Genomic DNA, 24,422 nt, shown 5'->3' on the forward strand with positions numbered 1-24,422 from the left:
CCAGTCCTGGCTTGTCTAGAGTGAGGTTCTAAACCCTTAAGGCAGCCAAAGCCACACACGGGGGGGGGGGGGGGGCGCCCTTCTGTGAGTTCCTTTAGGTGCAGATGGCTCTGTCCCTCGTTGTCCTGGGGAAGAAGGAAGAGATCTTTCCCATCCTCATCCCTTTCTCCTCCCACCATTTCTGTAAAGACCTTTCTAGTCTTGGTATCAGCAATCCACCACCTCATATAACCAGAGTTTGGGTTTATGCAAGAGCCATCCTGGACATCCAATACTGTTTCCCCTGCCCCACTCTTTTAGCCAAGGGCAAGATTTCCCCTGAAGTCCACATTAATGTGCTTGGCAAGTTTGGATGCAAGTGCCTGCCATCCAGTCTGGATTTAGGACTCTCGGTCTCCATAACTCCAGCATGAATAAGCTGCAATCACTAACCCTGAGGATTACTTTGGTTTCTAATTGATAGACTGAGCTGGGGTGTTTGAAGAGGCAACCATACATGGGAAGCAGAATTGTTAATATTACATCATCACTTGTGTTTTTTCAGGCCTTGGGGGAATTGTTTCATCCTTTATAATTCCTGTATAGTTGATGAAAGCAAAGAGTCCAACTTCTGTCTGTGTCACTGTGCAAAACATATGTAAAGTGAGGGTCTTTCTTTTATAAAAACTGGGGAGCTAGATCCAAAGCTGTCAGAATAGCCAAGAGCAGGATGGGAAAGATCCTGGTACCCCCTCCTCTTACAAAAGCTGCCTTGGGGCAATGCATGACTTGGGGCAGTGACATGCAAACATTGCTGTATATCAGAATCACCTAAAGAGTTTTAAAATGCTAATGCCCAAGTGGGCCCAAACAACTTTTTTTTTTTTTTTTTTTTAAGTATCTCAAGTAAGTGCACTGTGCAGCCAGATTTGAGAACCAATGGCTTAGGGCAGTGGTTCTCAAAGTGTGGTCCAGGGACCAGCAAGATCAACATCACCTGGGCATCTATTAGAAATGCAAATTCTCACGGCCCACACTAGCACTCCCGAAAGCTCCGAGGGTGGGGCCCAGAGATCAATATTTTAATCAGCCCTCCCAGGGAGGTGGGTGCAAGCTCAAATTTGAGCACCACAGACCTGGGGAAATGCGAGCCTCTATCTGAGGAGAGCTGGGGGTTGGCTTTCTAATCTGCAGCTCTTCTTCACCGTTAGTCGCGTGAAAAGCGTGAGACCTCAGCTTTACCTGCGCACCCTTTGGGAAAACAGCGTGTCTCGGTCCTGGGTAAGAAGAGGTGTAAATCTCTCCCGCAAGTGCCCTGCATTAGAATCAACCAACTTAACAAGTTCAACGTCACTGCTAAGCCAGAGCCCACACACTCAGCGCTTGCCCTCCTCTCGGTGGCGGTGGCGTTTTCACGGGATACAGGTTTAGAACCACTTGCGGCCAGATAGAACTTGTACTCAGCCTTTGAGCTACGGCCTTCTTCCACCCCATCCCCCCCCCCCCCCAGGCCCTCCCGCCCTCTCCCTCCGCTCCCAACTCCTCGAACCCTATGGGGCGTCTCAGCTCGCTCGTTCAGGCCACGTCCTTGGAACTTGTCCTCTGAATCTGAAGTCCGAAAACAGAACCGTCCAGCTGTGGACTCTCCCCGCCCGGGAAGAGGGCCATCCCCGCCCTCCGCTGCATCCCCCCCGCCCCCCAACTGGTGGAGTTAAGTGTGGGGACCAGGTGCGCACCCAGCCGCAGCGCCCTCTCCATCGCCGTCGCCCCCCACCCGCCGCCCCAGGGCCACTCTGCCGCCCCGGGTGGACGGGGCGCGGGGTTGGCGGTGGGGCAGCTCCGGGGCAGCGCGGGTGCCTTTTCCCGGAGCGGCCGGGCGGTGCCGTCCCGGCTGCAGACTCGCGGCCCTGGGGCTGCACACGCAGGGGCCCCTCGGGCGGGCAACGCCGCGGGTGTGGGCCCCGGGTGGGGCCGGGTCACCTTTCGGGCCGCACGTGTCGCTCCCTGGAAACGGCGTCGCCCGGCTAACAGGTGGGCGTCGCTCCCGGGCGGCGGGGAGGGGGCGCGCGCGGGCTCCGGCGTGGCCGCCGCCGCTTTCGCGGCTCGCTCGGTCGGCTCTGGTGGCGGAGCCGGGGCCTCGCGTTGCGACCGGAGGGAGGGCGCCCGGGCCGGGCGGACCGTCCCCGCGGCGCGCAGGCCCTGGCCCGGAGGGAGCTCTGGCGCCAAACCCGGGCGGTGGGGGCGGGGGTGCCGACGGGGCTCATTCGCATGCAGCACAGAGGCTGGCGGAGACAGAGCGTCTCCGAAAGGGATGCAAGTCTCCAGAAAGTCTGGGAGGGAAGCCTCAGCTCGCTGCTCTGCAGAGCCCGAGCGGCGGCGGCGGCGGCCGGTCCCGGTGCCCTCGGCGCAGGCCCTGGAAGGTCGCCCCGTCTCCCGCGGCCCGCGGGCGGTGGATCGCCTGCCGCCGGCTCCGTGCACTTTCGGTTTGCCTGCGTCGGTAGCGCGGGGACGGGCTGGGCGCGTGCTCCGAGGCTTTCTCGCGGAGCAGGCGCCTTGATTTAGAAATCGGAGGGGAGGCCCTATTCTAAACGTGGAGCTCGCTTTGCCTTCCTGCCTCCCCCACGGAAGCTCGCGGGGATGCTCCTCCGGACCCTCCGGCTCCGGGTTCCCCTGCTTCCCACGCGACCGCAGGGCAACCCCGGGTGCCAGTAAAACCCGTGGGACGTCCATGTTTTAATACCTTATACTTCCTTAATAACGTAGCCTTACTGCGTTTGCACGTGATGCTGAAAGGCTCGCTCTGCACTGAGGGGGCTCTGGTTAAATACATACTTTAAAAACCGCTTAAATACATCTTTTCTCTTTGCATTTTTTTTGAGCAGTTAAGCAACCATGATATAAAGTTCAGGTTAAGTCGCACGTGCATATTGTGGGGCTGGGCAAGATTATTTGATCAAAGACCTCAAAATGACAGGCCAGCTACCTCTGGATTTCCCAGTACATATTCAGAAATAAAAAAATGCGTGAATCATGTTTCTCAAGTCTAGAGAGTTTTTATTTAAGTCATTAACCTACCCCCCCCCCCAATAAAACAATACTTAACATGGGTCTGGGACCTGGGGAGGTATTATTCAAAGGGCATTGTGTGTTTCTGTATTTATTTCAACGTAACAAGTTGCATTCAAAATTTAAGTCGACAATTTAACAAGGTTACATCAAGTACATGAGGTTTTTAAAAAATTGACATGGCACATGTCACTTCATCTGTTTCCAAACTCAAAATGTATTCATGCTGAATATTACAATGTAAATTGTACAGCCTTTCTAATTAGAAAATTTTAGCCCTAATGTTGTGGACATAAGCATTGCACAATTTTCCTTTGAAGAGTGGTGCCGAGAAGAATGAAAAGGAAGTTTTTTCTTGGGAAGTGATTAAAAACAAACACCAGAACTTGACAATTTATACACACAGTTCCCTTTTTTACTTGACTCTCCTCTTTGGAGAATTACTACTCAAAACACCAAAGTTACAGGATACTAAGTTAACTGTGGTCTTCCGTTTAAATATTTTATTTCTACTTCTGAAAAACTGGCTTTCATTTGTCTCAGGAACTTTTAGAGACAAAGTCAGCTAAGACACTTAGTTGAATAAATAATGAGACAATAGCATTTGACTACTTTCAATTTCCATTTAACTTACAATTTTTAAATTTTTAAACTATAGTTTGAGTGAACCTCTCAAGTGTACTGAATAGAGGAAACATACCTAAAAACTGCTTAAATACATATTTTCTTTTTGCATTTTTCTGAGCACTTAAGCAACCATTATGTAAAGTTCTGGTTAAGTAAAACATGAAAAATACACACCCAGTTTACATATTCTTATTATATTCCAATATTAATACAACCTGCTCCCCACCCCCTGAATATTGACAAGATTTTAAAACTCTTTTTTTCTTTTCTTTTACTACCAGAAAGAGAAGCTAACAACCAAAACTTTTTCAAACAACACAATTTCCTTGGCCTTGGCCCTTTTCCTGTGTCCCAGTGCCAAGACTAGATAGGAAAAATATGACTTGTTATGTCCAACAGCAGCCTGGCTCTAACCTCTCAAAGCAAGGGAATTCAGTGTTTTCCACAGTTTTATCCTGAAGAAGAAATTATGAGAATCACAGAATTTTAGAGCCTTAGCACTCTCATCATAATGCCCACCACAGGCGTGTATTGAGACTGGCAATCTTCAGCTTGTTGGTGGTCAAAACTAGGTGTCTAGGGTGGTGGTACTCCCCTCACCACACCAGTTCCATGCAATTTGTCCACAATACTAGGTACTGTGTCCTGGACTGTGCTCAGGATTAAAAGCCCAATTAAAATACCTATTGACTGAATGTAAGCCTAAAGCCTGGGTCAGCAAACTGAGGCTCAAGAGCCACATGTGGCTCTTTGGCCCCTTGAGTGTGGCTCTTCCTAAGCCTTAGGAGTACCCTAATTAAGTTAATAACAATGTACCTATATAGTTTAAGTTTAAGAAATTTGGCTCTCAAAAGAAATTTCAATCATTGTACTGTTGATATTTGGCTCTGTTGACTAATGAGTTTGCCGACCACTGACCTAAAGCATCCATTTGCCTTAAAGGGGTTGGAATTGAAGATGATCTGGGTATCCATTGTTAATTGCAGATAAGAAATGTGCAGTGTTGATAGAAATGACCTTCAAAGCCTGGGTTCTGGATGATGCTCGAGAAATGTCTCTTGGGTTTAATGTTGATGTTTCATTGGTGACCGTTTCCCTGACTGAGTTCAGACTCCACTGAAAACTATAAGAAAATGTAAGCTTCCTGTCTGAATATGCCTGTTACCTGTCTCTTTCATGAGTCTTGAACACTGCCTGGACATATGCTTAATATTTTATAGCACAGAATTCCAGTGCAAGAATTCCATGTTTAGTAACAATTTGATAGAAGGAAAGCAGGAATGATCCTTTAGGAATCACTATTTGGAGTTATTAGAGAAGGATATGAATCAACTGACAGTAAGAAAGAAGACATCAAAGAATGAGGAAATAAAAAAATGAAGTAACTACCAAAGGAGACTGTTTTATTCATCAGTAATCATAATAATGAAAATAGGAAAGGCATTTTTCATCAATAAGCTGCCTTTACTTATTCCAGTCCATGTGACACAAAATCTCATTAACTTCTACAAGGAAGGTGTGGCTCAGTATTAACAAACATTCTGAAGACACACTTCCTATTTATAATGAATGTGTCTGATAATCTCTTAGTAGTGACACATTGGGGAGCATAATTAAGTCATGCTGACTACCACTTTCTTTGAAATACCCAGTACCTTGTTGATGCATATGGGTCATAAGCAAACTCAGTACTATCAAATAAACAAACCACCCCTCCCCCCAAATATCCCTTTTTCAAACATTTCCTAATGTGTATAGAGGGGTGGGCAAAAGTAGGTTTACAGTAATTAAGAAAGTAGGTCTACAATAATGGACAAATAACACAAGAATAAACTGTTTCACATACTCACAGCTGTAAACCTACTTTTGCCTACCCCTGTATATAGCCTGTACAAGTTAGAACTGGAATTTTTTTCTTAAACTTTTGCTGCCCCCATGTGTCCCTTTAGGAAAGTGAGTGTTAAATCGAAATTGTTTATTTAGCACCCCTTCTACAGTATTCACAGCTGAGATACATAGAACTACAATCAGAGAAAAACTCTAATTATTGTAAGAGCACCAAAGACAAGGTGAGAGAAAGGTGGAGAAAAGGTCTACTTTTGCCACAGATTCCTGATATAATCTCTGGTAATCACATAACTTCTCTGTGCCTCTGTCTCTTCCAATATTAAAATGGGTGGCAGGTTGGTGGGATGGGGAGAATGGGAGAGCCAGATGTTTTTAAAATATATTTTTATTGATTTCAGAGAGGAAGGGAGAGGGAGAGAGAGACAAAAACATCAGTGATGAGAATCATTTGGCTGCCTCCTGCATGCCCTCTACTGGGGATCAAACCTGCAGCCCTAGCATGTGCCTTTGACCAGAATCGAACCCGGGATCCTTCAGTTTGCAGGCCAATGCTCTATCCATTGAGCCAAACCGGCTAGGGCGAACCAGATTTTTTTTTTTTTTTAGTCCCATCTAATATTTGTTTCCATCTAATTAATACTTGGTCATTCTCATTGAGGATAATAAAGCAGAAGTAGGAAAATCTAGGTATCCCATTGTCAGCTAAGTAAATTTGGAGGTATGCCAAAAGCTCATGAATGAATTTCCTGTTTCGTCATTGGAATCCATTACCTTGGTCCTCTGTCATGTTGACAAACCTGCTTCTCAAAGTCTAAGTAGCTCTGAGCCTAACGAGAAAGAAGGAATTAATTTTCATTAATGACCAACGATATGTAAGAGAGTGTGACTTCAAAAATGAAAATCATCTTCAGTGTGTATAGTATATATCCACAACAGTGCTTTTACAGCTCCAACTAGCTCTTAAGTCTTCTCTGTAATGTCATAATGGATCTGACAATGCCATTCTCTCCCTACTATCTTGATATGAAAACCCCAATTTTGTTCAGTTATCAGGCAACCATATGTTTCAGGAAAGGCTGGGTCCCTCTCTTACCCAAGGGGATCAATCTCAACTCATCTAAGAATTAGATAGGTTCTCACCCCTCATTTTTTTTAATTCAAAAGTTTTTGTTTTATTGTTATTATTGCTTTTTAAATTATGGAGGTATAACTGACATATAACATTAAATTAGTTTCAGATATACAACATAATAATTGAATATTTGTATACAGGGTGGGACAAAGTAGGTTTACAGTTGTGAGTACACAAAACAATTACTCTTGTATTATTATTTACTAATTATTGTATTATTTTTCCATATGAACAACTGTAAACCTACTTTTGCCACACTCTGTATATTGCAAAATGATCACCACAATCCGTCAGCACAAAATTTTTTTCTTGTGATGAGAACTTCTATGATCTACTCTCTTAGCAACTTTCAAATATACAGTCCAGTATTATTAACTTTAGTCACATGCTGTACATTGCAGCCCCAAGACTTATTTTATGTCTGAAGTTTTGTACCTTTTGACTCCCTTTCACCCATTTTGTCCACCCCTTCCCCACTCCCTGCTTCTGGCAAGCACCAATCTGTTGTCTGTATCTATAAGCTTGGTTTCTGTTTTTGTTTTTTTCAGATTCTGCAGATAAGTGAGATCGTACAGTACGTCTCTCTCTGTCTGGCTTAGCATAATGCCCTCAATGGTCATCCATTTGTCACAAAGAGCAAGATTTCCTTCTTTTTTATGGATGAACAATATTCCATTATGTGTATTTGTTTATATGTGTATATACAGTTACATATCATATTTTCTTTACCCATTCATTAATCTATGAACATTTAGAGTCTTTCCATATCTTGGCTATTGTAAATAACTCTGTACTGAACATGGAGGTGCATATAGCTTTCGAGTTAGTTTTTCCCCTCTTTGGATAAATACCTAATAGTGGAATTGCATATGGTAGTTCTATTTTTAATTCTTTGAGGACCTCTGTATTGCTTTCCATCATGGCTGCACCAATTTACAAATTTTATTTCCACCAGTAGTGCAGAAGGGTTCCCTTTTCTCTGCATTCTCGCCATCACTTGTTAGCTTGTCTTTTTGATAGCAGCCATTCTAATAGATATCAGCACCCCTCACGGTTATCAGAATCTTCTGGGAACTCTGTAAAAATACTGACACCCAGGCCCACCTCCGGAGAACGTGGTTCATTAGTCTAGAGTTTGACAGTTTTTGAAAACTTTCCCAGTGTTGTCAGTGTGCAGCTTGGGCTGAGAAACACGTTCCTAAGCCAATGATGACCATTCCGCTCCCCTCTCTGGTGATGGGTTTGGGAATGAGCGCAGGATGCAGTTTTCAGCCTCATAAAGGGAAATCGGGTTGGAGTTGGGGCATCTGAGATGGTTGTTCTCACTCTTAGGAAGGAACAGAAGATAGGGCTGTGTCTTTATTTTCTCTTCTAGGTTTTGGTTGTTACTCTGTGGAGATATAAGGGAAGTGATGTCTGGAACTACTGCAGCCACATGCAAGATAGAGCAGAATGGAAAGAAGGAAAGAATTCTAGGTCTTTGATGGTCTTGTTAAGCTGCTGTATTAACTGACCCTGTGGCTGTTCTACCTCAGGACTTAATATGTGAATAAAAGACATTTAACTTAGTTGGAACCAAAATCATCCTAACCCCGTGGTCGGCAAACCGCGGCTCGCGAGCCACATGCTGCTCTTTGGCCCTTTGAGTGTGGCTCTTCCACAAAATACCACGTGCGGGTGCACACGTACAGTGCGATTGAAACTTTGTGGCTCATGCGCAGAGGTCAGTATTTTGTGGAAGAGCCACACTCAACGGGCCAAAGAGCCCCATGTGTCTCGCGAGCCACGGTTTGCTGAGCCGCAGTTTTCCAGCCACTGTAAACCAATACATTGATAATTCCAAAAATGCACACATTTTACATTGGGTTCCTCAAACTACATTCATAGGAATGCTAGAATCCCATGGGGTTTTGCTAGTATTCTCTAGAATAGTTTTATAAGTAGGATTTTGTATGGATGTGTACGTATTTACATAGTACAATGTGTGAAGATATAACGCCATAATATTTTGTCATTTCTGTCTTACAAAGTAAAGCAACTCGTTTATTTGCAAATATGAAACAAGGATTGGAGCAGAGATAACTACAAGTGGAAAATTTCTTATTTGACCTGGATAAGATTAAACCTACAAAGAAAACCTTATAATTCATATTAATTTAATCCCTAAACTGTCATAAAATGTACAATTGTTATTTTTTACCACCACTATCTTTTGCATCATTATTAGTGATATAAACTTTATTGCCGCTTGCCTTGAATATGTAAATCATTAAAATTTTACCATCAGATAAGGTTTTTGATTGTTTCTTAAAAGAAACTTGTTTAGCTGTGAAGATTGTGACTAAAATGTTTGAAAACCCCTGGGCTCAAAATATATTATTCTTTTGCCCTGGCTGGTGTGGCTCAGTTGGTTGAGCATCCTCCCATGCACCAAAAGGTCACTGGTTCAATTCCTGGTCAGAGCACATGCCCAGGGTGCAGCCTCAATCCCCAGTAGGAGGCGCGCAGGAGGCAGCTGATCGATGTCTCTCTCTCCCTCTTCCTTCCTCCCTCTCTAAAATAAATAAAAACACATATTAAAAATATTATTTTTTTAAAAGGTGTTTTTGAGGTCCTCCTTTACACTTTTAGCTTTTGTTATCATTTTCATCATTAATGTACACTTCATCACTTGGTGTACTGTGAAACCCTTTAACTCTTTCCCTTTGTGTCGTACTTGTTGCACACGTAAAACATTAACACAATAGTTATGCCCCTAATGCGCAGTATTCTAAGTCATACTCAGATTTATGAACCCAACTTTGGATAGCATGTCTTAGTGTTAGAACTTTTATATGCTAGCATACTATGCTTGATAAGTGAATGCACTATCTGTTGCTTGGAGGAACTGGGTTCTAGTCTGGCATTCTTGTATGTAATAAGTATGCCTGTGTGCTAGTACATGCATCTTGTTATGTGAGTTATATGCATGTGTACCCTAAAACGTGTGCAAAGGTATAGGAGAGGTATTACTTTTGGCTTGATCACCCTCTATTACAACATCATAAAATTTAAAAATTCAAAGCCCCAAAGGCAGGAAATACAACATTTCAGATTAATTTGGGTGGGTTTTCAAACTATTTTCTCAATTACCAGATGGCCTACTATATAATTGAATAGAAAACAGGCTTATGGTGTAAAATATTTATGTGACCTTATTTAAATAAGGATTCTGTTATTCAACTTCTTTCTCTGGACAAGAGACCAATGAAATGCATAGGCATTATTACCAACTATAATGAGAGCAATCTGCTGGTAGCCACAGATGAGATATGCATCCTCAGAGCCAGGTGCAGAGCGACAGAACCATAGTTCAGTTTGGAGCCAGGGAGAACGGCAGTCCACTCTTCATTACCAGGGTTTCATCATTGCCACAGTGATTCCCAAACGCCAGTCCCCACACACAGGCTGTTCCCATCCTCTCCTGAAGCCATAGGATCTGCTCTAATACAAAACATACCCTTCTGAAAACTGCTGCTATCACAGGTAGGGCAGTGCTCAATTCACAGTGTTTTGGGAGATTCACAGGTTTTCTGAGCATGGGAAAAAGGGAAGAGCCCGGCTGGAATCGGAGGAACCGGATTCTAGTGTCAGCCTGGCCATAGCTACTGTATGCCGCTGGGCAAGTTGCTTCATGTCTCCCGGGCGCATTTCCTGGCGGTCTCTGAGGCCCCTTCCAGCTCTAAAAGCCCCTTGAGTCAGATGCATACATCTGTCAGCTGAGTTCTGAAACAACATTGTTTTCAGAAAATGATTCTAGAAATTAAACATACAACTAAAAAACCACAAGTCACAAGACTATGAGACACTGTCTAATGTATTTTGTCACCTTCAGATGGAACTTAAGTAGAATATTTGGTACATATGAGAATCAATCCTAATTTTAGATTTATTGTTATTAGGCAAAGCATTTTCACATATTTGTATTTCGCTCTGTACCCTAACTTATAAAATTCAGATAAGTTCTGCCTGATGTGGAAATAACATGCTACTAAATCACATTATTGACCTCTTTGAAGAGAGCTTTATAAACACGTGTTAATAATATTCAGGGATATCATAAAAATTGTGACATTTCCTGAAGGGAAGGGATTCAGACAAGCCTATGAATGGATTATATACAATAATCTTTATAGGCAAGTCTGCTGTTTTTTTTTAAAAAAATACAAACAACAGGATTAGTCTTACAATGTTCTTTGTTGTCTACAAAATCCTCGAAGCATGGAACAATGCTGCATTTGGATATTTAAATGCACAAAAGTTAGATAAAGAAGACATTTATTTCAGCTGTAGATTCCGGGGCCTGGAAGGCCACTTGAAGCCATCCAATCCCTTTGTGTTCACACACACTGAAGGTAAATAGCACCAACATATTTAGAAACTGTCCTATTTTCCAATGTGTCCAGGGATTTGGTAGTTTTCCTTGATAGCTTATTGCAATACTTAAGAATCCTCAATGTCTGATAATTTTTTTTATTCTATCTAATCTTTCATATAGTGGTTTATATGTGATTTTGTTTTGTTTTGTTTTCTCTGTGTGAGATGTAGAGAGCTGTTGGGAATTCTTCTTTGCACAATTACCCTTCTTATTCTTTTTGTAAAAAATATTTTTATTGATTTTAAAGAGGAAGGGAGAGGGAGAGAGAGAGACACATCAATGATGAGAGAGAATAATTGATTGGCTGCCTCCTGCGTGCCTCCACTGGGGATCAAGCCTGCAACTCAGGCACGTGCCCTTGACTGGAATCAAACCTGGGACCCTTCAGTCTGCAGGCTGATGCTCTATCCACTGAGCCAAACCAGCTGGGGGCAACCCTTCTTATTCTTAATTATAATCTCTAGGTTCTTTCAGTTATTGACTATCTTCCAGGTGCCACGCACTGTTCTAGATTTTGGGGCTAGAACAGTGGGAAAAAAAAAAAAAAAAGGACAACCATCCCTGCCCCTGTGGAGTTTATATTCTAGAGGGGAGGAAGTAGGCAATAAACAAGGTAAGTAAAATATTTAGTATGTTAGATAACTAAGATGAGGGAAAGGGCAACATAAATGAAGTAAGAAGTACTGGGAGTGTGTGATTGGCAATTTAGACAGTCATGCCCCCAAGGACATGATGCCATCTGCATCACCAGGGAAATATTCCAGGCAGAGAAACCAGCAAGTGCAAAGGCCTTGAGGAACAAACATGACTGGTTTAGGTGGTGGGAGTGAGTGAGCAAAGGAGAGTAGTAACAGATCAGGCCGGAGAGGAATTTAGAAATAGCAGGGGCCTGGGGGCTAGAGGTGCTCACGGTGCAAGTCCTTGAGAGCCATCTCCTTTTGTTCTGAGACAGAGGAGAGCCTTTGCAGGGATTTGAGCCAAAAAAATGACATGATCTAACATGACTTTAACAGGGACACCTAGGCGGCTGTCACTGTAGGGGGACAAGTATGGAAGCAGGAAAACCAGTTTGGAGGCTGTAGCAATTACCGTGAGACTGGTTCAGATCACCAGGGAATGCCTGCAGATAAACAAGAAGCCCAGGCCAGGTTTAGAATCAAGGACATGCAGGGACACCAACAAAGCCCACCTGGGAAGAATGACCAAAGAAGTAGGAGGGACAGAAGCGAGCATGGGCTGTGGAAGCCAAATTTCCAGAAGAGGGTGTGAAAACCTGTGTAAAATGGTGCCGATAGGTTGAGCACAATGAGACAGAAAGTAGACCCTTGGCTGCGGCCACATAGAGGTCATCGTCTGTGGTGGAACCAGCCAGGGACGTTACAGTCAGGGAACCGTACAGTGAATTGTTTTAGACTGGATACTGTTAAGCAATTTATCCCTTTCCCTCAGTGTTCTCAGTACAACAGATACAGTAATTCCTACCTCAGGGCGGTGAGAACTTAAAGATATAATGTTAGGGAAGTGTGTGTTAGTGCCTCAGGCTGCCATACAGAATACCACAGACCGGGTGGCTTAATAACATGAACTTATTTTCTCACATTTCTGGAAGCTAGAAGTCCAAGGTCAAGATGTCATCATGATTGTTTTCTGGTGAGGACTCTCTTCCCGGCTTGTAGACTTCTGCCTTCTTGCTGTGTCCTTGCATGACCTCTCCTTTTTGTGTCCACAGAGAGAAAGGTGTCTGGGGTCTCTTCCTCTTCTCATAGGGACACCAGTCTTAGTGGATTAGGCCCCACCCTTGTGACCTTACTTAAACTTAATTATCTCCTGAAGACCCTATATACAAAGGCAGAGTGTGGGTAAGGGCTTCGACATATGAATTTTGAGAGGTCCAGAATAAAGTCCTTAGCCCTTGTTAGCACTCAATGCTAATTACCACTCAATTACTCTATTATTGTTTACGTTACCACTTGAAGATTTTCCTTATTTTTACCATTAAGAGCACAATATATAATTTAAAGACACATTCAATTCATATTTAGAAATTAAACAAATATTTAACTTACTCAACAAAATTTAATTAGCATCTTGAACTTTATTTTTTCAGGAAAAAGTTAGCCAACACTGCCATCTACTGGAGATTTGTTAAAAGTTTATTTGTTGGACAACATTTTTTTTTTATCAATACCATGCTTTTTATATGCTGCCATGCTTAATTTTCCTTTTCTGAGTGTATATGGACTTGAATGATTTTTAAAAAATTGAATCCCTCTAAGAAATCCACAAACAAAGAGGGTAGTCTCGGCAGCCTGCTAGTGGACAATGCGGTTTCATACCTGAAGCTGACAATTGTTCACCTGCTGATTCAAGGACCAAGTTCGATAGTGCATAGGTGGTTTAAAAGGCTGTGTGGGAGAGCCCTGGCAGGGTAGCTCATTGGTTAGAGCATCCTCCCGAGATGTCAAGGCTGCAGGTTGGATCCCCAGTCAGGGTACATACAAGAACCAACCAATGAATGCATAAATAAGTGTAACAGCAAGTGGATGTTTCCTTCTCAAAATCAAGAAATTATTATTATTTTTTAAAAGGCTGAGTGAGAGGATACTAGAAGATGGCTGCCGAGTAGATAGATGTTACACTCACCACCTCCCAGGACCAAACTGGAATTACAGTTAAAATATAGAGCAATCTACCTGAATAAGAAACTGAGACCAGCTGAAGAGAAGTCTTATAACCAAGGTTTTATAAAAGCCACATTGAGACAAGGACAAGAGGTGAAAAGGAATGGCCCTGCTCCCACCGGTGGCAGCTGAGGTTCCTGAGGAATATGTCAGCTGCAAAGGCTCCCCTGAAGAGTGTGGAGTTTCAGCCCCACACAGGGCTCCCCGGCTCAGAGCACCAGAGCCTGGAAGAAAAACCCACATAACATCTGGCTGTGAAAATCAGCAGGTATCCTGTCCACCAGGGAGAGACAGGAGTCTGCTGGAGACACGGGCACCTTCTTAAAGTGCCAATACACAAATCTCGTTCACAGCCACTCACCCTGGGCTCTAGCGGAGGGAGAGAGTCACATGAGAAGAGGCTCTGGGGACAGAGCTGAAGGGGCAGCCACCAGTATTCCTGTGCTGAGTCATTCTCCCACACCACAGATACCATCTTTCTTGGGTGGCACATGCCCATCTATAGGGCATCAGCCTGGGGGAATGCAATAGCCCCACCCTCTGTCCTCCCTCTCACGCCACCCTGCAGAGCAGGCACCTAGCTGAGGAGTCAGCTGCTGGGCCGAGGTGTAGATGTCCGAGCAGATTCAGGCAGTGTCAGTAACTGAGTTGTGTGGTTTGGGGTGGGGGCCTTTCCCCGCAATTTCTCATGAAGCTGACTGGCACCTCTCCTTCATAGGAGATCCTCTAGCTCCACTCTGGGATCCCAGCAACCCCCACCCTCCATACTCTTGGTGGCTCCACCCTGCTGAGGTCTGAGAAGATTCTGGGACAGACTGAATGGTGTGGCTCATTCCCCAAAGCCTGACTGGCACTTCCCCCTCTCGGGAGATCCCACCCTCCTAACTCCCAGCAGCCCTGCCCTGCTGGGCTTGGGCCCCTGACAGAGTGTGGGGCAGAATGAGTTGTGTGGCTGGAGGACAGGGGACATTTTTCCCTTGCATGCCCAGCGGATACAGAGGCCTCCTTTCACACAACCGAATCTTGGTCTACTTGGGCCTGATATAAACTGCTGGTCTCATCCTGATGACTCCCTGAGATCCTGCCGCACACAAAGGTGTGCAAGCACCCAGCGGTGGCAGCTGGATTTGGTATACCACCACTCGCCCCTACCTTATGACTCACTGAGAACCTACCTCATGTAGCTCGAGTACCACCGGAGGCTCTTTCAGTGACTGACCTCGCAGGCAGCTGGCAGGTGGAGGCAGATCTTGGGGTGCCTTAGACTTTTTGCTGACCTGCCCCCAGGCCTGGTGCTGGTAAAAGCCAGTTTTGGTGCACAACTTGGTCCTTCCCACACACACCCAGGCCAAGCAGAAGCAGGCACAAACTGTGGATTGCTTTGTGTCTCCAAACACATTGCCCAAGGCCAGTCACAGGCAGCACCTAAACAGCAATGAGCAGCCCCTAAAAGTTTGGGATGCTGTTTTAAGAAGAGTGGGAGATTGGCTGCTGGGACAGGCAACTTGCAGTCTTCACCATGGTCTGCTCATATTTATGTGGTGGCTAGAGGGCACAACTAATATATATGTCTTTGTTTGGAAAATCTTGGAATATCTAGAAATATACAAGTACCTAATAACAATATTGTCTTTGCAAAGACCTGGATGGCTGAGAGAAAAGTGAGGAACAGAGACCATTTTTGCAACTTATCATTTCGTATCTTTTGAATGTTATAGTATATACGTGTATTTTCTGTAGAAAAAAATTTATGCAAAAATCAGATTGCAATATATAAATGTATCAAACCAACACATTGTACACCTCAAACTTATTCAATGTTACATGTCACTTATATCAATAAAAAAGAAAACATTTAACTTTGAGATTTTACACCTGAAACTGCTTTGTTAGCTAAAAGTTCCTAGAGGGAATAAAATGGAGAGGAGAGGGAAAATACCTCTAGTGGAGGAAAAGGCCTGGAGAAATCTGAGTTATGTTTTCATTGTGACCACTGGGAGCAAGAAGTTGCAGTCCGGTTTCAAGTTGACTCACACACCCTTCACATGACTGACTAGAGCAAGTATTTCTTAGCTGAGATGAGATCTGGGAAGGGTTTGAAAGAACAGAGAGAAAATAAAAACTCAGTGGGCAAAGTAAAATATTTGTCTTCAGCATCACTAACTTTTCCTTTACGCTATGCCTGCATTCTGACACATATACCGGTACATTTACAAATGAAAAATACACATTCAAACATGGGAATTAGGCACCCTGGACAGAAATGCTCAAATCAGTTGAACTTATTTTCTTTTCTCCAAGAGGAAGGCTTGGGGAGCTTGAGAGGTGTGCCCAGTGAATCAGGTCAGCAAGAGGAAGGTCTTCACCAAGGGGCAGTGGCTGAGTGGAACGGATGTGTGAGTCCCTACAGGACTGGGTGTGGCTGGCCTCATACCCCACCTGCTTGTTGATGCCTGAAATTCCCTAACACAAGATGAAACCTCTCATTCCACAATCTAGATATATAAAAGCCAAGCGACCAGAACGACGGAACGACCAGTCGCTATGATGTGCACTGCGGTGACCAACTGGCCAGATCACCCCCGCTCCCCCGACCTCCCACGGCCCTTCCTCCTGGCCGGCCCAGCCCCAATCACCTCCCCCACCTCAATCGGGGGCAGAGCCAGCCGGCCAACCTCCCGTGGACCCCCCACGGCCAGCCAACCTCCGGCGGCCTGCCTCCAAATGACTGGCCCAGTCCCAATCAAGGGTGGGGCTGGCCAGCCAAACTCTTACATTCCCTCTTCTCCGCTGGCTCAGCCCCAATTGGCCCCCATCAGGGCTGTCCAGCCGAACCCCACCCATGCACGAATTCGTGCACCGGGCCTTTAGTTTAGAGATGAACCTTAAACTCTGAAGGTAAGGCAAGTGGAAATGGGACTGAAATGGCAAGCTGTAGACTACCAGAGAGGCGGACATGAGGCAGTTAGTGTGCTGCTGCCGCCACTGAGAGGGAAAGGGAAAATGGCAGAGTTGGAGTCCTTGGAGCATGTGCTGGTCTGAACCAGAGCAGAGCCCTGTTCTTGGCATCCTCAGGTAAGTCATGGGGGGGTTCATTCCAAATGTGGAAGGTTGACCAGGAGGCAAATGGATCAAATGGTGGGACTGACATTTTGCTCCAAAAGTAGAAATAATAATAGCAATGCTATATATATATATATATATATATATATATATATATATGTATATATATATATATATATATATTATGCCTGCATTCTGATACATATACCAGTACATTTACAAATGAAAAATACACATTCAAACATGGGAATTAGGCACCCTGGACAGAAATGGGCCCCTCATTTATCTATCTATCTATCTATCTATCTATCTATCTATCTATCTATCTATAGTATTTTTATATATACACATATAGCATTATGTATCAATTTATTAGAGTCCTGGTGCACAGATTAGAGGACTGATGCATGGATTTGTGCACTGGTGGGGTCCCTCAGCCTGGTCTGCACCCTCTTGCAATCCAGGACCCCTCAGGGGATGTTGGACTGCCAGTTTCGGCCTGATTCCCAAGGGATGTAGTAGTGAGTGAAGTGGCAGGCGGCTGGGGAGGAGCCTGAGCCTGGGCCAGGTGCTGCACAACTCCTGCTCATACCAGCCCCTTGGCACCTGCCTCTGCTGCTCCGTACACTGCCATGGAGGCGGGAGAGGCTCATGCCACCACAGCTGTGCTTGCCAGTCTGGCTTCTGGCACTTGTTGGTCAGCTGAGCAGTGCTCCCACTGTGGAAGCACACTGACCACCAGGGGGCAGCTCCTGCACTGAGCATCTGGCCCCTGGTGGTCAGTGCGTGTCATAGCGACTGGTCAAAAGGTTGAGAGGTCAATTGGTCGCTTAGGGCTTTATATATATAGACTAGAGGCCCGGTGCACAAAAATTTGTGCACTTGGGGGGAAGGGGGGTCCCTCAGCCTGGCCTGTGCCCTCTCGCAGTCTGTGACCCCTCGGGAGATAATGCCCTCCTGGCTTAGGCCTGCTCCTGGGTGGCAAAGGGCAGGCCTAATCCCTAGGTGCAGCCCCTGGTCGGGCTCAGAGCAGGGTCGATTGGGGAGTTGGGGCGCCGCTCCCTGTCATGCACAGAGCAGGGCGGATCGGGAGGTTGCAATGCCACCCTCAGTCACGCTCAGGGTAGGGCTGATTGGGGGGTTGGGACACCGCCCCCTGTCACACTCAAGGCAGGGTCGATGGGGAGGTTGCGGTGCCACCCCCTGTCACGCACAGAGCAGGGCCTATCAGGGGGGTTGGGGAGCTCCCCCCTGTCACACACAGAGCAGGGCCCATTAGGGGGTTGGGGAGCTCCCCCCTCTCACGCACAGAGCAGGGCCCATCAGCGGGTTGAGGAGCTCCCCCCTGTCACTCAGAGAGTAGGGCTGATAGGGGAGTTGGGGCACCGCCCCCTGTCACACACAGAGCAGGGCAGATCAGGGGGTTGGGGCGCCGCCACTGTCATACTTAGGGCAGGACCAATGGGGAGGTTATGGCTCTACCCCATCACACACAGAGCAGGGCCCGTGGGGGGGGGGGGGGCGCCGCCCTCTATCAACCACAGAGCAGGGCCGATCAGGGGGTTGGGGCGCCACACCCTGTGACACACAGAGCCGCCGGGCAATCAGGGGATTGGGGAGCTCCCCACTATCAGGCACAGAGCAGGGCTGATCAGGAGGTTGGGGCGCCTTCCCCTGTCATGAACAGAGTAGGGCGGATACGGAGGTTGTGGCCCCGCCCCCTGTCACACACAGAGCCCCAGGGCAATCAGGGGGTTTGAGCGCTGCCCCCTGTCACGCTGATCCCGGTGCTGGGAGGCATATTACCCTTGTACTATATAGGATAGAGGCCTGGTGCATGGGTGGGGCTGGCTGGTTTGCCCTAAAGGGTGTCCTGGATCAGGGTGGGGGTCCCCACTGGGGTGCCTGGCCAGCCTGGGTGAGGGGATGATGGCTGTTTGCAGCTGGTCACACACCCTTCAGGGTGGTGGTCCCCACTGGGGTGCCTGGCCAGTCTGGGTGAGGGGCTGAGGGCTGAAGCTCCCAACTGCTCCTTTTTTTCTTTTTTCTTTTTTTTATTCTGGGCCAGCTTTAGCTCTGGCTCCAGCTCTGAGGCCTCTGCTGCTGAAAGCAGGTATCTGGTTTGTTTGGGTTCTATAATTGAAACAATGTATAACTCCAGCTCTGAGATGCCGGCTTGCTGAAAGCAGGTTTCTGGGGTTTTGTTTAGCTTCTTTATTTGTTACAATGTTTCAAACTGCAGGCTCAGCGGCCGGCAAGGCAGGTGGGGAACGTTGGTTTCCTCCGTCACTGAAGCAAGCAAGCCTCATGTTAGTTTCAAGCTGCCTGGCTGCCGGCCGCCATCTTGGCTGGCAGTTAATTTGCATATCGCCCTGATTAGCCAATGGGAAGGGTAGCGGTCGTACACTAATTACCATGTTTCTCTTTTATTAGATAGGATAGTGTTATATATCAATATCTAGCCATATCTATAATAATAAAAGCATAATATGCTAATTAGACCAGATGTCCTTCCAGATGACCTTCTGGACTAAGCCAGGGCTGTGAGGGAAGCCTGGGTTCTAGTGCCTGCTGGCAGCCAGAGGGAAGCCCAGGTCCCAGATGCCAAAGGGAAGCCGGTGCCGGCAACAGGGGGAAGGAAGGCTTACTCTTGCATGAATTTTGTGCATTGGGCCTCTAGTATGTACATATATATGTATATATACATATATATCTGTATATATAAAACCCTAATATGCAAATAAACCTAATGGAGGAACAACTGAACAACTAAACAACAGAACAACCAGTAGCTATATGTGCACTGACCACCAGGGGGCACATGCGGAACATGGTAAGCATCGGCTGCGGTGGGATGGTGGAGCAGGTGAGCAGGGGCACCAGACCAAGGCAGGGTGCCGGTCGCTGTCATCGGGGCAAGCCTCTGGTGGTTATTGAAAATTCTTTGCTCCTGCACGCCGTGGTCCTGCATAGCACTTGCACCTGCTGCCAGCACTGGCCCCGCTTGCTGGGGGCCAGCCCCCAGCCCCAATTCCTCAGTGCCATCAGTGGATGCAAGTGGCGGCTGCCATCCCCAATCATCCCTCAGGGCTTATCCAGCTCGTCCTGCTCCTGAGGGGCAATCAGGGCCAGCAGCCACCTCTTGCACCCACAATGGCAACGGCCCCACTTGCACCCACAGCTGGCACTAGAGCTGCCACTTGTACCTGAGGCTGGCACCCAGTGCTGGTCCCAATTGATCAGCACCAGCAGCAGGTGCAAGCGGTGGCTGCCAGCCCCAATCACCCCTGAGGGCTTCTCCACCTCCCACTTTTTCTGAGGGGTGATCAGGGAAGCAGCTACCACTTGCACCCACTGCTGGTGCCGGCCCTAATCATTCCATGCTGTCAGCAGGTGTGAGCAGAGGCAGCAGCAGGAGCAGGGCTGCAGTCAGACAAGAGGTCGGGGGCCACGGCAGGAGGGGCCAGGCAGGGAAGTGGAGGATGGCTCAAGACCCGCCCCTGTGCCCTCCGCAACCTTGAGGCCCATAGTTCCTTTCAAGGTGCATGAATTTGTGCACTGGGCCCCTAGTGTATCTATAAAAATTGATTATATGTTTTCCTTTCAGCAAACCAAGGTCAGTCTTTGGTGTTAGAATGGCCCCTAATCTCAGGCTTTGCTTGGAAGCCTTGAAATTAATTTTGTTCTACTTCTTGGGTCTCTCATCTATAGATGTTCTTATGTCTATGTCACAATATTTGGTGGAAAAACGTGACTGTGCCACATTTGTATCACCACCAGTCTCTGAATTAACACTGGGAAGTGTCTGGGAAAGAAAAATGGTGTGTAAAGGATGGAGTAAACAAGCATTACTCTTCCCCAAAATATGTTACTTCTCAAAAACTTGAAGGCCTGTTATCTTTTGTAGTTTTCTGTGTAAGTAATATAAAGAGTCTGCCAAGCAGTTAAAGCTCTTTAATTGTTCAACATCTCTGGCATTTGAGGCTGTGTTCTCTCCTGGTTTTGCAATAGGCTACATTTGCTTCTTTAATAATAGAGCAGAATTCTATGTATGCGGATCTTGGGGGACAAGGATGACACATTCTACTAGGGTGAAAAGTATATTCATGGATAATTGGTTGTGGTGACTGAAAACATCAAGGCAAGATTTTCTCCTTCCATAAGTTTGTTTATTCTTTCTTTTAACTAATTTCTGGTACAAATGACATTTCACAAGTTAAATTACAATTTTAGGAATTCTTGATTACTCTTTCTTTTCTTTTTTTTTTTTTTCATGTATATTGTTTGTTTGTTTTTCTGTAAAATATCCTGGTTCTTCCATAAGTTATAAACATGATTTATACCAAGGAGTGGATGGGAAAGTGGGTGGGGGCAGACCTGGGATGGGGAAGCTCCTTTTCTTGCTGCGCCCTTGGCGGGGTGGGAGGGGGGTGGGGGGTGGGGGGGGTGGGCAAGATCTTTGGGGTGGTGGTGGTGATGCCCCAACACCTCCCTGAGGTTGTCTGGCAGCCTCTGCCCCTGGTGCTCAGAATCTGGCATGCCCCTCAATTCCAGAACCCCTCTGGGCCCCAGGTCCATGGGGCACACAGCCCTCGGTGCTTCGAATCCCGAAACGCTGGTGGCTCTAGAAGTCCCCCCTCAGCTGCTGGGGTGATGGCCCCCTCCTTTCTGCTGCCCCCTGACCACCAAGGAGGGAGGGAGGGGAGAGGGAGGGAGGCTTAGGTCTCCCCTCTGCTCGTTGGGGGAGGGGGAGCAGCAGGGGGAATCTCAAGGAGGGAGGGAGTGGGAGGCAGGAGCCAGGAGGGGCTCAGCCGATGGTGAGGCCAAAGCCACACTGGAACTTGTTCTTTCCGTGATTCGGGAAGGCCCTGGGGGCCAGCGTCAGGGGCAGGGGTGGGAGCTGCTTCTCCAGCGTGGCACCCATGATCCAGGTGTTGTCCACGGAGCCTTTAAAGGGCAGGTTGGCCTTGGGCAAGTCCAGCTGGTACCCGAAGGAGACACTCATGTCTTGCATCCTTGTGCTGGCCTCGGACTCCACGCCTGCCTGCAGCTGGCCACTGGCTTTGTGGTAGCATGTGGCGTGCATGCCCGCCTGGCCCGACGTTACTGTCGCCAACCAGTTGTTCAACGTGTACTTGCTGGAGACATGACAGTACCCTCTCCCAGGCCGCCGGTGGTAGACCAGCTCTCCGCCCAGTGCCAGACACGGCGTGATGCTCTGGAGGTAGTGGGCCTCGAGGATGCCTGAACCCACCAGGACGCCTGGGTTCCCGAGGGTGACGGCTGCTGTGAAGTCAGAACCCCGGTTCGTCCCGTCCACCTGCCAGTTCACAACCTTTGACTGCTGGGTCTGGATGGCCATCTTGGACCTGAGGCCCGCCCGGCTAGTGAATGACCTGGGCATTGAGGCTGCCACTGCTGTCCATGTCACCCACCAACACAGGGAATGTCTCTGTGGGACTCAGCTGCTTTGTCCCCACGTACGTGACCCCGAAATGGTAGGTGCACTCCCTGATTGTGCTGCGGGCTACTGTGTGGTTCACCTGGAAAAGGTTACTCAGCCCTTTGTTGACTGTGAGCTTGACACCTCCACCTGGATGGGAAACAGCTCCTGGCACTTGCAGTGGCGCCCGCGGGCATCCGGGTGGGGAAGGCAGCCGCAGGCCCCATCATGGTCAGTCCCTGTGTCCCTGCGGCCGCGCTGGCCCCTGCAGCCCCGGGGGTCCGTTCTGAACCTCGACACGCGCCGGGCCCCCCGCGCGTGAGGCGGCCGCAGTCCCATGAGGGCAGGCACGGGCGGCCCTGCGGGCGGCGAGCTGGCGGCCCGCACTTCCCGCCTGGGCTCCGCTCCCACCCAGTGGCCACGAGCAAGCGAACCCACTGCCCCCGCCTCTTCTTTCTTTCTGACAAATAAAGGAACGTAAGTTTAAAAATTATTTACTAGCACGGATGTGTGTTGGGCACTTGTGATATACCAGAAAACAAGACAGACTCAGCCCTTTCTTCTTTTTCCTCACACCCAATCAAGACCATGTCTTTCCCTCCATTTATTTATTTATTTAATTTTTAAAAAAAAATTTTTTATTGATTTTTTTTTTTTACAGAGAGGAAGGGAGAGGGATAGAGAGTTAGAAACATCGATCAGCTGCCTCCTGCACACCCCCCACTAGGGATGTGCCCGCAACCAAGGTACATGCCTTTGACTGGAATTGAACCTGGGACCCTTCAGTCCAAAGGCCAATGCTCTATCCACTGAGCCAAACCGGTTAGGACTATTTATTTTTTAATGAGAATGTTTATTTATTTACTTTTTTGTTGTTGTTGTTAATCCTCACTCGGAGATATCTTTCCATTGATTTTTAGGGAGAGTGGATGAGAGAAGGAAAGACAGAAACATTGATGTGAGAGGAACACATCAATTGGTTGCCTCCTGCATGAGCCCTGACCAGGGCCCAGGCAAGGAGGGGCCTGCAACCAAGCTCTGTGCCCTTGACCAGAATTTAACCTGGGACTCTTTGGTCTGCAGGCCCATGCTCTATCCACTGAGCCAAACCAGCTAGGGCCCCCCTAACTTTTAAAAGAAGTAAACCAAAGCAACCAGAAAATCTAGAAGAATAGTACACAAACACACTAATATTCCTCACCTAGATTTAAGAATTGTTATTATTTTGACACTTTTGTTTGTATCTTGATAGATAGATAGATGATATAGAATAGATACAGATGATAGATGATATGATATGATGAGAGAAAGAGAGATAAAGAAGAATAAGAAAAGGAGGAGGAGGACGAGGAGGAGGAGGAGGAGTAGGAGAAGGAGGAAAAGGAGTAGAGAAGGGCACATTTTCTTCTAAGCCATTTGTTTATTTATTTATTTATTTAAAATACAGATTTTTTATTGATTTCAGAGAGGAAAGAGGAGGGAGAGAGAGAGAGAAACACCAATGAGAGAGGATAAGTGATCAGCTGCCTCCTGCACACCCCACACTGGGGATCGAGACTGCACATACCAGTATGATAAAGTTTAATTTATAAGTTAAGCACAGTAAGAGATTAACAACAATAACTAATAATAAAATAGAACAAGTATAACAATATACTGTGATAAAAGTTCTGTGAATGTGATCTCTTGTACTGTACTCACCTTTTCACTTAAGGGAAGGACTGTATGGCTTCTCTTTGGCATATCCGAATTGCCAGCATCACTAGTCCTGTGCTTTGGGGCCATTATTAAGTAAAATAAGTGTGACTGGAACACAAGCACTGCGATACTGAGACAGTGGACCTGGTAACTGAAATAGAGGTTACTAAGTGACTAGCAGGTGGTGAGAGAATACAGCGTGGATTTGCTGGACAAAGGGTGACTCACATTCCAGGTAGGGTGGGACAAAAGTTCATCACATCATTCAGAACATAACACAATTTAAAACTTATGAATTGCTTATTTCTGCAATTTTCCATTTAATATTTCAGACCATGGTTGACCACAGATAATTGAAACTGCAGAAAGTGAAACCGCTGATAAGGGGAGGAATACTATACTTCAGAATGCATCTCCTCAAGATAATATATCAGGGCTGGAAGAGAAAAAGTAATGCATTCTTTATTT

At 46.7% G+C, this 24,422-nt stretch overlaps 1 pseudogene; it reads right to left on the bottom strand.

Annotated features, from left to right (window-relative positions):
* Window positions 1-21,319: 21,319 nt before the first annotated feature.
* On the bottom strand, window positions 21,320-22,846 carry LOC132229711 (mitochondrial import receptor subunit TOM40 homolog; annotated as a pseudogene).
* Window positions 22,847-24,422: the final 1,576 nt, after the last annotated feature.

The sequence above is a fragment of the Myotis daubentonii genome, chromosome 3, assembly GCF_963259705.1.
Source record: "Myotis daubentonii chromosome 3, mMyoDau2.1, whole genome shotgun sequence".
Classification (NCBI taxonomy): Eukaryota; Metazoa; Chordata; class Mammalia; order Chiroptera; family Vespertilionidae; genus Myotis; species Myotis daubentonii.